Genomic DNA, 6889 nt, shown 5'->3' with positions numbered 1-6889 from the left:
TATTCCATAGTTGTTAGTGGTTAATAAAACCATGTATAAAAAGGAGATGACAGTCCCAGTTCAAAGAAGATCCCCTGCAGAAACATGTTTCATCCATTTGGATGCATCACTTATTTTGATCTTCTCTACAAAGTATATGGTAGATAACTTTTTCACATGGGAGACAAAATATTGATTATATCGTAGAGAGATGTACCTAAACTTCATCTCAATGGTTTCATGTACAATTGCTTAAAACTTTGCTTGGATTTCATTAAATCAGTTTTTAATGTGCAAATTTAAATTCTAGTCTATCCTGTGTATTCTGCAAAGAGAGAAAGAATGTGAATGGGAAAGCATATTTTAACTATTATATCCTGCAATGACAGGTAGGTGAGATGTGCTTGGAAGATGTAGACATATCAACCTTTCACATGTGTGAGAGCCCTGCTGGAACAGAGCAAACACTTTGAAAATGTGAAGCATTTTGCCTTGAATGAATCTGCAACTCATTACTAGAATACTAAGGGTATGTAAAATTCAACTAAAAGCAAATGAGAAGCACTCTCATTACATCTTTCCTAAAATATTTCTGACACATATCTATCATTTCTAATGCAAGAAAGTATATACTAAGGCATTGGGAACTCTCTTTCATTAATCCTTGTGATTTTTGTCCATAAAACTTTTCACTAGGATTACATTTTATGGTTATTATATTGCAGCACCAGGGAGTGTTTTTTCATATTATTTTAAATCTAAATTCTAAAGACAAAGATGCTGAGAACAATGTGACAGCTTTCACTGACATGTTTATTAAATTTTGCCCCCCTGTTGTCATTTCCTGGGCTGCTCAAAGAACAGTGCTGGCCTTGTTCATACACTAGTAGATTCTGTCACAAATAATAGTGTCAATGATTGTTTACAGACACAAGAGCTTTATGGAGGAATTTTATGTTTGTTTTGGTTGTTTTTCCTTTTAGTCCATGTGGAATAATCTTTCTTGGTCAAATAATGTATATTATCTGATGATGTTGTTAAGCAAATTATAGAATATTATCTGCATGCATTTTAACTTTAGTTCTTTCTGATAATTATTTTGGAATATATTCCATTCTAAAATTGTGGAATATACAGCTCTGTAACAAATTAAGAGACCACTGCAAAATGATCAGTTTCTCTGGTATTATTATGTATAGGTACAGTATATATATATATATATTTTTTTTTTAATCTGATGATCTCTAGATTGTTTGCATGCCATATGGTGGGAGGTCTTGTGAAATGTGTATCCTACATTAGTGTCTACAGACCTAAGTGAAAGTTTTATTACAATCAAGCCTTACCAGGACTCCAAAAAAACTAACAAAAAAAAACCACTATGCTCTTCATTGACAACCGATATAGCAGTGGACCACAACACAGCACATTTTTAAGATATTATTCTGATAATCAATGGTCTATAATAATATTAGTTTTGCCAACTATGATGCATTGTGTTCCCATTGTGGTGTGTGCCTACTTTACCAGTTCTTAAATGATTAAATGCAAATAAATACCAATACTGAATGAAGACTCATACATATAGACTCATATATATGGGCTGAGACCAAATAAAAACTTTGACCTACCCACAAATTGCAAAATACAAACCTGTAACATAATTTCACAATCACTATTTCATTTAAAAGCTGTGTAATGTAGATTCTTAAAATATCACAACAGGGTACATGCAAGTATCTTTCAATTTGCAGTAAGGAAAAGGTTTTGATTTGGTCAAGGCCATAATTTACCAATAACTTACATTTTAGCATGATGACAATTTCAATCACAAATGTAACAACAGACTTCCTAAAGAGAGAAAAATAATTCTAAATTAACAAGACTAGAATCCAGGATCAATAATGTCCATGGATGTGAAGGAAATCATAATTTTTTACATAACCAATACTTAATACAATCAAAGTTGGGTTATAAATTCCCCTCTATTTCAACAATTTTCCAAATACAGACTAATAATGACATTTCACATTTCATAGTATCACACCCACATACACCGATCAGCCATAACATTATGACCACTGACAGGTGAAGTGAATAACACTGATAATCTTGTTATCATGGCACCGGTCAGTGGGTGGGATATATTAGGCAGCAAGTGAACATTTTGTCCTCAAAGTTGATGTATTAGAAGCAGGAAAAATGGTCAAGCGTAAGGATCTGAGCGACTTTGACAAGGGCCAAATTGTGATGGCTAGACGACTGGGTCAGAGCATCTCCAAAACTGCAGCTCTTGTGGGGTGTTCCCGGTCTGCAGTGGTCAGTACCTATCAAAAGTGGTCCAAGGAAGGAAAAGCGGTGAACCGGAGACAGGGTCATGGGCGGCCAAGGCTCATTGATGCACGTAGGGAGCGAAGGCTGGCCCGTGTGGTCCGATCCAACAGACGAGCTACTGTAGCTCAAATTGCGGAAAAAGTTCATGCTGGTTCTGATAGAAAGGTGTCAGAACACACAGTGCATCGCAGTTTGTTGCGTATGGGGCTGTATAGCCGCAGACCAGTCAGGGTGCCCATACTGACCCCTGTCCACTGCCGAAAGCACCTACAATGGGCACGTGAGCATCAGAACTGGACCACGGAGCAATGGAAGAAGGTGGCCTGGTCTGATGAATCACAAGTTCAAGGTGTTGACTTGGCCTCCAAATTCCCCAGATCTCATTCCAATCAAGCATCTGTGGGATGTGCTGGACAAACAAGTCCGATCCATGGAGCCCCACCTCGCAACTTACAGGACTTAAAGGATCTGCTGCTAACGTCTTGGTGCCAGATACCACAGCACACTTTCAGAGGTCTAGTAGAGTCCATGCCTCGACGGGTCAGGGCTGTTTTGGAACCTACACAATATTAGGCAGGTGGTCATAATGTTATGGCTGATCGGTGTATGAATAACTGGCAGTACAAACACTGAACAATCTTAAAACCACATTCAAGGAATGTATCAAGTTAGTACATAGTTGTTAAAAAAACTAAAAAACTAAAAATAAAACTCTTACCCAAAATAAATAAGTTCCAACCACTACTGCCCCTCCTTCACTGAGCATACCACCTCCTGTACTGTCCACACCCTCTTCCATATCCAGTTGATGCACTAGTTTATAATTAGTAAATTCCAGTCTAATTTGGGAGGAAACCAACACCTTAAACACAGGAGCACATCATCTGTCAACACCCACCTGTCCTGGTTTTTACATCTTTTTCTGATATAGCCAGCTTGCCTGACCTTAGAGATTATAGGCACTTGCTCTCGATACTTATGTTTACTATTATACATAACCCCAAATATAAACACGGTAGAAGAACATTTACCTTCAGCACTGTGAACGATTCTTTTAAAACCCCAAACAAAACCTGCAATTCAGCACAAAACAGACAACAATGAAAAAACGTTTCTCAGCTGTTATTAAAAAAAATTATCTGTAGCACCTGGTTGAAAAAAAAGCAGTCAGTGGTCATAACAGCATGCAACTCTCTCCATTGAAAATATCCAACATGTTTCTGTAGTGGTGACTTATACAGAGATTATAGATATTAAAGTGCAGGACAGACTTGGTTATAAATCAAAGGTACCTCTAAAGGCCTCACCAGGTAAATACCATCCCAGAAAAAAATGTAAACATTACTTTAATTAATTCATTAATGACCTCTAAGTAGTTATATCAAATAATGTGGAAAGGTTTCAACTTACAAGAAATATTCAGTTGATGTTATTATTATTATTATTATTATTATTATTATTATTATTATTATTATTATTTGTATTTCTTGGCAGACGCCTTTATCCAGGGCGACTTACAACATAAGTGCAAAAATACAGTGAAGTACAAGGCATCAATCATTACAAATTCAATTTAGCTAAAACAGCATTTCAGAATAATACATTTTACAATTTACAATTTACAATTTACACACAAGTACAGTAAGTGACTTCCTACATCCTGGATGGTAAAAGCTAAGTGCTGTCAAGATGTAGGGTCACAGTCAAGGGCTACGGGAAAGGGAGCAAGGAGGAAAACAATCAAGAACACGAGAAGTATAATAAAAACTGTGAAGTGCTATCTAGCAGGGATAGAGGACTAATATTACAAGTGCTGTTGGAAAAGATGTGTCTTGAGTAAGCGCCGGAATGAGGTCAAGGACTCTGCTGTTTTGACTTCGGTGGGCAGGTCGTTCCACCATTTAGGGGCCAGGGATGAGAAGGAGGAAGGAGAGTGGAGAGGAGGAATCAGATGATGTATCAGAAGGAAAAGAAAAACACACTGAAAACATATTGATATATTGTAGTATAGCTGCATTTGTCATTACAATTGCATAATAGTGTTAATTTGAGCTCCATTACTCTAAATATTTATAATTTTAGATTGTTAATGCTAATGATGATAACAATACTACTACTACTACTACTACTACTAATAATAATAATAATAATAATAATAATAATAATAATAATAATAATAATAATAATAATAATAATGATGTGACTTAAAATTCAGGACTTAAAATTGAAAATTACAGATTATAAAACATACCTGTTTGTTTTGATTCTAGCAGTTATATGGTATGTGTGTTGTGTTGTGTTTGCTTTATGTTGTATCAAAGAACACCGTCAAAATGAGAGGCATTTGTTTGAGTGATGCCATATTATTCACCTACTATCACATGCAATGATAAAAGGATATTCATCTGGATCAAAGATGAAGATGTGATTAACATTTAAAACAGCCCGATTCCGAAGTATTGTTGAAAACAAATGTCTTCCATTGATCGGGGTCCATTTTAAATGAATTTGTTTATTCAAATGTCTATTTTAATCAGACTCTCGTGTAAGTTTATCCTTCAGGGTTATGGTGAACCTTTTACATATGTGTAGACAAGGCAGCTGGAGTTTGCACCTGATTTGGCATTGTATAGCCATTTATTTTATTTATTCCCTTTTTGAGAAAATGCCTGGCATCTGTTAGGCACCATATATAATGTCCTTTTATGTCAAAATGTACTATAAACATTTTGATAACCTCAGAGGAAAAAAAACATTCATGTGTCTTTTTACTGTATTTTATAAATGCACAGTATGATACGAAAACAACAAAACAACACAATTTACAAGGGTAGCAACATTAGCTGTACAGTAATGTATCAATTAATCTATCAGTAGTACATATCCTATTGATGAACAAACAACAAAAATGATGATGATATTAGAATCAAATACTAGACCACAAACCATTGAGTTCCAGCAGAGGGCACCAGGCAAAGAACAAACTGCGTACCTGAAGGACAGGGGCCTGGCTTTTTCCATAGAAACAAATTCACAGATTTGAATCTACGTATAGTTATTACACTGTTGGTATTTTTATTTATTGAAAAAATAAATGATATACAGAATACCAAAAACACAAGAATGCCCAGAATTGGTAACTCTTCTTTACTATGTATTTCTGAGTGTAAATATACAATTAAATCACTGTTTTGTTTTTTATTTAAATCAATGATATCTTAATATAAATGCCACTGTTAAAGTCAGCACTTATTCTGTGCCTCTAAATCTATGCTCTTTTATTCTAGACATCTGACATTTTATTGTTTCCACAAATTTAATTGTTGACCAAGTGTTTGTAAAGGACCATTAATGAACTGGAGTTCTAATGAAAACAGCAACAAAAACAAAGACAAAAGATTAAATTGGGCAACACCTTAGTCTGATTCTGATAACTTCAGCCCCCTCTAAAAGACCTGGCCTCATGCACCCAATTAATGTATGTTGTAATTAGTCATAGGACTTAGGCCAGAAAATATGGGCACATTCACGACAAAGAAGTCAGAGTGTTTACGGTTAAAGAAACCTGCCCTTGGCCTCTGCCTACACACCAGTAGAATAATGTAGTTTCTCATCAGCAGAGATACATATGGAGTACAAATCCCACATGCATATAATCATACAATGTGGAATTCTTGCTTTATTAAAGCCAATGTTTTGGATTAGTAACCCATATGTCCTTAACATGTGAGAGCAATGCAATAATGTTTGTGAAAGAATATATTAATCTATATTTTAGGCAAACTCCATCATATACATCATATCAATAACTTATTATATTTAATTGAGCAAATGAACTGTTAACATTAACCAAATGCAAGTTCACAATGACTGGGGATCAGAGTCTGTTGCACAATCACTGGCATTTGAAGTCTGAACGTCTTGACACCTGAGATTAAGGTTGATGTATTAAATAGTTTTTTCTCAACCTGCGACAACATGGAATGAATTGTAGTTCATACCTACTACACAAATGATTTGATCACGCCTATCTGTCTGCGTGTGTGTCTATGTGTATGTGTGCGTGTGTGTGCGTGTATGTGTGTGTGTGTATGTGTGTGTGTGCGTGTGTGTATATGTGTGTGTGTGTATGTATGTGTATGTGTGTGTGTGTATGTGTGTGTGCGTGTATGTGTGTGTGCGTGTGTGTATGTGTGTGTGCGTGTGTGTGTGTGCGTGTGTGTGTGTATGTGTGTGTGCGTGTGTGTGTGTGCGTGTGTGTGTGTATGTGTGTGTGTATGTGTGTGTGTGCGTGTGTGTGTATATGTGTATGTGTATGTGTGTGTGCTGCTGCTGGTGGTGAGGTTATGACTGACACAAAAGTGAAACTGCAAGTCTCTAACAGTTTTTAAAAGATAAAAACACAACAGTTTTTAAAAGATAAAAACACAACAGACTACCAAATCGAAACTAACATGTTAAACAGACGAATTAATGGTGAAAAACAACATTTCACGAAACACCATTTGCTGTTGCCTTCCTCAGCACCAAACCATATAGAAGGTATATTGCACGGCGCATCTGAAGCGGCCCGGAT

The sequence above is a fragment of the Amia ocellicauda genome, chromosome 6 (assembly GCF_036373705.1).
Source record: "Amia ocellicauda isolate fAmiCal2 chromosome 6, fAmiCal2.hap1, whole genome shotgun sequence".
In the NCBI taxonomy this organism is placed as follows: domain Eukaryota; kingdom Metazoa; phylum Chordata; class Actinopteri; order Amiiformes; family Amiidae; genus Amia; species Amia ocellicauda.
This window is presented reverse-complemented; position numbering follows the sequence as displayed.